The sequence below is a fragment of the Oncorhynchus nerka genome, linkage group LG10 (assembly GCF_034236695.1).
Source record: "Oncorhynchus nerka isolate Pitt River linkage group LG10, Oner_Uvic_2.0, whole genome shotgun sequence".
Taxonomy (NCBI): Eukaryota; Metazoa; Chordata; class Actinopteri; order Salmoniformes; family Salmonidae; genus Oncorhynchus; species Oncorhynchus nerka.
The window spans coordinates 81924184-81933189 of record NC_088405.1 but is presented as its reverse complement, the minus strand read 5'-3'; the positions used below and the strand labels follow the sequence as shown (position 1 = coordinate 81933189).

Here is a 9006-nt window from a genome sequence, read left to right as displayed (position 1 = left end):
TAATCTATTTTAAGGTGACTCAGAGTTATATATTTGAAAAATTGTGATGTGGCCTGCAAACTTTGTTGTAAAATCAAATTAGGTGGGGCACTTTTCTGGGTAAAGTTTTAATTTAACTGTCTAATTTTCTTCATCTTCTACCAGTTACTGATGGTGTAATCTGTCTGGTGGAGCCTTCTGCCATAACAGACCTCCATGCAGTTGTAAGTACTCTTGATACTCCACAGATGTTTCATAATGGGTTGGAGTAGAACACCAACATTTTTTATTTTTAATACAGGAGGATGATGAACACACCTTGTCAGCTGCCACCGAGAGGGAAGATACAGAGAGGCCTATTGAGGTTTACACCTTAAAAATCACATCTAACAGTTGATGATAGTGTTGTACCATAATAAAACTTGCACCTTCTTTTTCTCTAACAGAGCAATACTGGAAATTACAATGAGGAAGAGGGTCTATCCACCTCCACAGCACAACTTGGTGATAAGATGTTGTTCAGGATTGGCCCATGACTTGCAATGAAACTAAGCACACCTGGCACTGTGAAATTATATGTCATTTTTTGTTTGTTCCTATAGCTCCCTGTGAAACAGCTGTACAAGGTGTACTTACAGAAACAAATTGAAAAATGTAATTTAGAAATTGACCGCATAAGGCTGCAGATGCAAAAGATAGAAATACAACTCCTGGAACATCAGTTAAAGGTGGGTGAGGTGCCCACAGGTAGAACATCAGTTAAAGGTGAGTGAGGTGCCCACAGGTAGAACATCAGTTAAAGGTGGGTGAGGTGCCCACAGGTAGAACATCAGTTAAAGGTGGGTGAGGTGCCCACAGGTAGAACATCAGTTAAAGGTGGGTGAGGTGCCCACAGGTAGAACATCAGTTAAAGGTGGGTGAGGTGCCCACAGGTAGAACATCAGTTAAAGGTGGGTGAGGTGCCCACAGGTAGAACATCAGTTAAAGGTAGTGAGGTGCCCACAGGTAGAACATCAGTTAAAGGTGGGTGAGGTGTCCACAGGTAGAACATCAGTTAAAGGTGGGTGAGGTGTCCACAGGTAGAACATCAGTTAAAGGTGGATGAGGTGTCCACAGGTAGAACATCAGTTAAAGGTGGGTGAGGTGCCCACAGGTAGAACATCAGTTAAAGGTGGGTGAGGTGCCCACAGGTAGAACATCAGTTAAAGGTGGATGAGGTGTCCACAGGTAGAACATCAGTTAAAGGTGGATGAGGTGCCCACAGGTAGAACATCAGTTAAAGGTGGATGAGGTGTCCACAGGTAGAACATCAGTTAAAGGTGGATGAGGTGCCCACAGGTAGAACATCAGTTAAAGGTGGGTGAGGTGCCCACAGGTAGAACATCAGTTAAAGGTGGATGAGGTGCCCACAGGTAGAACATCAGTTAAAGGTGGGTGAGGTGCCCACAGGTAGAACATCAGTTAAAGGTGGGTGAGGTGCCCACAGGTAGAACATCAGTTAAAGGTGGATGAGGTGCCCACAGGTGGATGATTTTACATGTTTGAACAACATAACAAATATTAACTACTGTAGTACATTTGTACTTGCAGGAAATAAAGAAGACTTCATAAAAATAAAGGCATATTCCCTTTTTGACACTGGGGAGGCGATGGGTCAATCATAAATTATGGTAGTATAATGTGTCTCTCACTGCTCTTGCATCTCGTGCACCTGAGGAGTGATCAGGATCGTTCACTGATTGAGTAGGACATTATTCTCCTCTAATTGTGGCAATGTTGTAGAGAATCAGACATGCCACAATAATGTCACAAGCCCTTTCTGGGGTGACCCTGAGCCTACGAAGGCACTGGAACCGGGCCTTGAGCATCCCAATTGCCATCTCTGCCCTGGCTCGTGTCTTGCAGTGAGCCAAGTTAAAACATTGCTGCGGGTCGGGATTAGGGTAAAGGGTCAGCAAATAGGGCTGGAAGGGGTACCCTTTGTCACCGAGCAGGTAACCATCGAACTCTCCTATGATAAAACGAGGATACAGTTTACATTTTCAGTTGCAATAGGAGGAAACAAAATATTGATTATAATAGGATATAGCTATCTATATAAATATATATAAACTCACCACGGGCAAATCTAGCGCTCAGTGTACATTGACAAAAAATGTGCGAGTCATGCACAGACCCAGGCCACTTTGCTTCCACGTTGCTGAAGATGTGGGCTGCATCACATATTATTTTCACAGTGCAGAACAGTAATTAGCTGCAGTAACTGTAGTGAAGTATCTTAGGGAAGTAGTGAAGTATCTTTCATTTGGAATTATAAAGGCTACTATTTTGGCCTACCTGCACATTAATGCTGTGGAAAGACTTCCTATTAACATAATCTCCATCATTACTGAAGGAGCTGTGATAGGAATATGAGTGCCATCTATGCAGCCAATCACACCTGGAAACCTTAAACTATATCAAATTAACTGATTAGTGCTTCAAGTCTCGAAGCATCTTACTAAATTAATTAATTATTGCTTAGACTGATACCTGCAATTCTTCTTTGATGAGTCTTGTGGGTCTGTGACTTGGGACCACACAAAAGTGTACAGTAAACGTTTCAGTGCAAGAGTCACATTTCTGACAGCCCGGCAGACAGTTAGTTGCCTTGGAAATATGCTCAGAGTCACCGATGTTATATAAACTCCTGTTGGCAAAAAAATGAAGTGCAACACATAAGAATTGAGAGCATGTCTACGATGTGTCATATGAATGATATGAGGGCTGAGAATATTGTTGTTCTGATGAAATGATTAAACTGATAATCATCAGGGAATGATAAAACATCCAAGCAGGGTCTGATCACCCTCTCCCGACTGAGATTTCTGCGGAGTATTTGTGCTTCAATATCAACTGGCTCTTTAAGAAAAGGACATGCCATGTCTGCAGGTGTCAGCTAAAGAGGAGGAGAAACTCAGGGATAGTTGAAGAAAACCTGCCAGCGAGCAGGTTAGCTTCACAGAGTATGTTTCCATAGTAACTGACTCAGAGTTAAGCTGAACTGGCTTTGTGAAACCGAAAACCCAGAGTTTCCTTCAATTCTGAGTCAATTAACTCAGAGTTTTCACAAATCACTTTCTGAAACAGGGCCCAGGTTCCTTCTTGTTATCCTACAAGGGTGTATTACATTTACATTACATTTAAGTCATTTAGCAGACGCTCTTATCCAGAGCGTATTCACTACGAACCAAACAGAAGCACATTTCCAAAAAGGGGAGGTACTAACCCTGAATTGATCTTTTAAGAAACACTCATTTTTGTTACAAAACATTTTCAGTTGCAAAACGTTTTGCAACGGTGTGCACTAATGACTAGAATACCCCCCAGGTAACCATCTCCACCTGTGACTCAACATTCAAAGTAAAATAATGTACATCCAGGTTTGGGGAGTAGCGGATTACATATACTCCATTACATTTAAGGGATTACAAAACAACACTAACTGTAATCCGTTACATTACCAGCAAATATACAATGCTCAAAAAAATAAAGGGAACACTGAAACAACACAATGTAACTCCAAGTCAATCACACTTCTGTGAAATCAAACTGTCCACTTAGGAAGCAACACTGATTGACAATACATTTCACATGCTGTTGTGCAAATGGAATAGACAACAGGTGGAAATTATAGGCAATTAGCAGCGACATCATGTCTCGCTCCATCCACCAACGCCACGTTGCACCACAGACTGTGCAGGAGTTGGCGGATGCTTTAGTCCAGGTCTGGGAGGAGATCCCTCAGGAGACCATCCACCACCTCATCAGGAGCATGCCCAGGCGTTGTAGGGAGGTCATACAGGCACGTGGAGGCCACACACACTACTGAGCCTCATTTTGACTTGTTTTAAGGACAGTATATCAAAGTTGGATCAGCCTGTAGTGTGGTTTTCCACTTTAATTTTGAGTGTGACTCCAAATCCAGACATCCATGGGTTGATAAATTTGATTTCCATTGATCATTTTTGTGTGATTTTGTTGTCAGCACATTCAACTATGTAAAGAAAAAAAGTATTTAATAAGAATATTTCATTCATTCAGATCCAGGATGTTATTTTAGTGTTCCCTTTATTTTTTTGAGCAGTGTATTATAATCATATTACAGATACTTGTGAAAAACTAGATGATTTCTTTGAGGATTACTCTTAAATTCAGAAAGGATATTGACGGAAAAAAATCTTTGACACTTCTCTGTTTCCTCAATGACATTCAAATCAGCATTGAAAAAAGGAGCACATTTTAAATGAGTTCCACCTGAGCAAGTCTGACCAAAAGTCAGAGAAAACTATGATGACACACCAAATGTGTTTGATGGATCGCGGGAAAAGAGCAGGAATATGCATTTGTAGGCTACAGTCCAAGCTATGTCTTTGAATGGTGCAACTGTTGTCTGCATCCAAAGATTATCCAATTTGAATAAACGCTTGAAGGTAAGGATGACAGCAGTGGTGTAGTCTACGGCGATACGGATATCACTTATTATTGATATCTACATAGCGCATTGATGTGAATCACCCAGCTGTTCTCTCATTTAGCTATTTGCACCTTACGGATTGTGGTTGTTGTGGATGGCTGTTCACAAATCTAAATGTGTATTTGAACCCAATAATGGTTGGATTAAAGAAGTGTAAGAAGTTTATGTTGCCTATCAATCATTGTTTTTTAAACAAATGGACAGCCTTTGACAAATGCGCTCTTGTAACAGCTGCATAGTGCGGATCACAGCCTATGGAATAAAAGTGGGGCTTTTATTGCTCAATCTAATTCATACTGATTTTTTTTTATCCATAGGCCTATTGGACACCTGCTCAAACTCACACACTTTTGATAGACTTAAAGGGGCAATCTGTAGTTGCTACATCAATCTTTGGACATCAATTATATATCCATTGATTCTTGAAGAATACATTTTTATTGGTCACATACACATGGTTAGCAGATGTTATTGCGAGTGTAGCGAAATGCTTGTGCTTCTAGTTCCGTGAGTGCAGTTATATCTAACAAGTAATCTAACAAATTCACAGCGACTACCTTATACACACAAAATAAAGCAATGGAATAAGAGTATGTACATATAAATATATGGATGTGCGATGCCCGTGCAGCATAGGCACAAGATGCAATAGATGGTACAAAGTACAGTATATACATTTGAGATGAGTAATGTAGGATATGTAAACATGATTAAAGTGGCATTATTTAAAGTGTCTGGTGATACCATTATTAACTCCATTTATTAAAGTGGCCAGTGATTTGAGTCTGTATGTTGGCAGCAGCCTTTATGTTAGTGATGGCTGTTTAACAGTCTGATGGCCTTGAGATTGAAGCGGAGTGAACAGGCAGTGGCTTGGGTGGTTGTTGTCCTTGATGATCTTTTTGGTCTTACTGTGACATCGGGTGCTGTAGGTGTCCTGGAGGGCAGGTAGTTTGCCCCTGGTGATGCGTTGTGCAGACCGCACTACCCTCTGGAGAGCCTTGCGGTTGAGGGTGGTGCAATTGCCATACCAGGCGGTAATACAGCCAGACAGGATGCTCTCGATTGTGCATCTGTAGAAGCTTGTGAGGGCTCTAGATGACAAGCCCCATTACTTTAGCCTCCTGAGGATGAAGAGGCTCGGTTACACCTTCACCACGCTGTCTGTGTGGGTGGACCATTTCAGTTTGTTCGTGATGTGTACGCCGAGGAACTTAACTTTCCACCTTCTCCACTACTGTCCCGTCTTTGTGGATAGGGGGGTGCTCCCTCTGTTGTTTCCTGAAGTCCACGATCATCTCCTTGGTTTTGTTGACATTGAGTGAGAGGTTATTATCCTGACACCACACTCTGAGGGCCCTCACCTCCTCTCTGTAGGATGTCTCGTCGTTGTTGCTAATCAAGCCTACCACTGTAACGTCGTCTGCAAACTTGATGATTGAGTTGGAGACGTGCATGACCACGCAGTCATGGTTGAACAAGGAGTACAAGAGAGGGCTGAGAACGCACCCACAAGGGGCCCCAGTGTTGAGGATCAGCGGGGTGAGCTTAGTTCAACTGTTACACTCCATGAGAAGCCAAAATATAATTGAGTTTTTCTCCAATGTTTGTAAACATTGTAAATGTAAACACTGTATAGCCTAATAACATGGTTAAAACAATCATTTTGATAAAATTCTGCACTCTGCACACATCGACAACAGCCACCCCCAAAGCATCGTTACCCATCGCTCCACAAAAGCCGCAGCCCTAGCAGAGCAAGGGGAACAACTACTTCAAGGTCTCAGAGCGAGTGACGTCACCAGTTGAAATGCTATTAGCGCGTGCCACCACTAACTAGCTAGCCGTTTCACATCCGTTACACTCACCCCCCTTTTGACCTCCTCCTTTTCCGCAGGAACCAGTGATCCGGGTCAACAGCATCAATGTAACAGTATTGCTTCCGTCCCTCTCCCCGCCCCTACCTGGGCTCGAACCAGGGACCTTCTGCACACATCGACAACAGCCACCCTTGAAGCATCATTACCCATCGCTCCACAAAAGCCACGGCCCTTGCAGAGCAAGAGAAACAACTACTTCAAGGTCTCAGAGCGAGTGACGTCACCAATTGAAACGCTATTAGCGCACACCCTGCTAACTAGCTAGCCATTTCACAATGGTTACACTTGAATCTGTAGCTCTGTCTATTAATCTGAGGGTGGTTACATTTCTCCAGGCCCATCCCTCAGCTTTTTACCAAAACAGAGGCGGGGTGTCTGTTTTGTTATGGTTTCCTCTGTGAATTTGCCATTTAAACAGCTGCATATTATCATGAAATCAAAGTGTTTGGGATTTGACTGCTCCAGTAACTGGAGCAAAAGGCTCAGTAATAGTAATCTACTCTACAGTCCGTGGGCTGTTTTGCTTTGAGTCCCATATTGACGGCTTTGTTGCCTTCAACACACTGGGGATGAGGTGATAATGAAAGACCATAAAAGAAAGAACTAACTTGAAAGATACCTCAAATACATTTTAATTTAGCTTTTGAACCTTTGTAAGTTGAGTGTTAGCCTATAGGCCAACAGTAAATGCTTGATAGTTACATTGTGTTACTTTAAGTCCACACAGGCTTACATTTCTGATTTTATTTCACGTTGAGATTCTGATGAAAATCGAACACCAAGTTAGAGTACAGTGGTATTTTCATAGATAATGGTGTCATCATTATTAGGTCATTGTAGTTAGCCGCTAATTAGCCATCATATTATTAGGGCCTAAAAATAAAAAGAGAAGATGAGGCAACAGTATGTTTTGTTAAAACCACCTTTGTCACTTTGTAAATAACTCTGGGTATTAAATAAAAAGGGGTGAATAGATAAATGGAACAATAGCCACCCCAGTAAACAAATCTTCAATCTTCTGTGGATATCAAAGCTGTGTGAATGTCATTGGCAATCCACATGGGTTCTGACCTATAGAATCACTGCACCGGCTGATGTGCTATCTGGAATGCTTGTTGCATTTTGTTAGTATGAGCCCTAAATGGCAACAGAACAAAAATGTATTGTTTTCGATGATCTGTCTTTAAGTAACATGACTTTTTAATAAGTCTGAGTCCATGCCCATTATGTGGTACATATACCTGCTTGAAATATGTTAATAGTCTTTTCTAAGGTGTCCTAAAATAATGTTGCCTGTGGTTCTTTAGAATATCCCTACAGGACTGATAAAACATGTATTCAGCTAAACATAGGGTCTATAAATATACTTAAGACTGGTAGGTACTAAAAGAAGTTCTGACTCTATACTTATGTCACTCTTGATTCATTTGAGAAACTTAGTTCCTTGTTTAGGTATTTTCCCGAGGTGATATGTACCCCTGCTGAGTTGGACAGGAATCCTCCTCAGCACCAGCATTCTACTCAAAATGAGTCCATTTGGGAATGGTTACTTTTTCCCGTAAGACATTTCTTGTATCTTTAGTAATTCCTACTGAGCAATAGTTCCTTTAAGTTATTTTGGTAGCAGTTTTTATGACCTACTTTATCTACTTACTTCATTCATGGTAGAAAGAAAACTGTAAGAAATACATACAGTATGCATTGGGACTACAGTTCAATGTCAAGGGTCAGGTCTCCCAGACAGAGTAAGCCTAGTCCTGGACTAAAAAATGCTTTCAATGGAGAATCTCCATTAAGAAAGCTCTTCAGTCCAGGCCTAGGCTTAATCATTTTGGGGGGAAACTAGCCCTATATGCCCATTATAAGGTATTGATATTTACAGATTACCCAGGCCTCCACAATGTGGTATTGTTGACTGTAAAATTGTATTTGATGTCCAAACTCACATTACGATAATGGGTCATATGATATAACAGATTGAGATTCATTGCTTATATTCAATGACCTCAAACTGGTAAAGTGCATTAACAAAGATGTAACCTTGTGATCAGAATGGACCAACTCAAGGTAACTTAGAAGGACAACCTCAGGTATTTCCACTAACCAAAAATACACTATCAACCGTGTTAGGTGCCAGTCATGATATTACATTGACGTCAGTTCTACATTATCTGACCAATGGAGATATGTTAAATGTGATATCTTAAACAGCTGAACGCAGCTCATTTTGTACAGTAGGAATTTGTATAATGCATTTGAAAATGATATTGTCCATTCTGTCATCAAACCTGGCTGGGACAACACAAGATGCTGAGGAGCAGTTGGTACACTCTCTGTCATAAAGATTTGTTTTTCATCCTCACCTCTAATTACTTTGCTTGGAGTCTAAACTCACTTAATTGAATCCATGTAACTCTGCATCCCATGGCGTAATTGGTAAATCATTTTCTTGTCATCCAATACCATGCCCAGGAGACATATACAAATGTGAAGAACTTCACTGCTTTGGTGGTGGTACAATACATAGCCACATCAACAAATCAGCATAGCTATAAGCACACGTGCTGCAATACATTGGATATGCATGGGCTGGCATATCGATGAATTATTCATTCTCTGGGCTCCCGGGTG

General features: G+C 41.3%; 1 pseudogene; it reads right to left on the bottom strand.

Moving 5' to 3' along the window:
• Positions 1–1666: 1666 nt before the first annotated feature.
• On the bottom strand, positions 1667–2902 carry LOC135573725 (putative nuclease HARBI1; annotated as a pseudogene).
• Positions 2903–9006: the final 6104 nt, after the last annotated feature.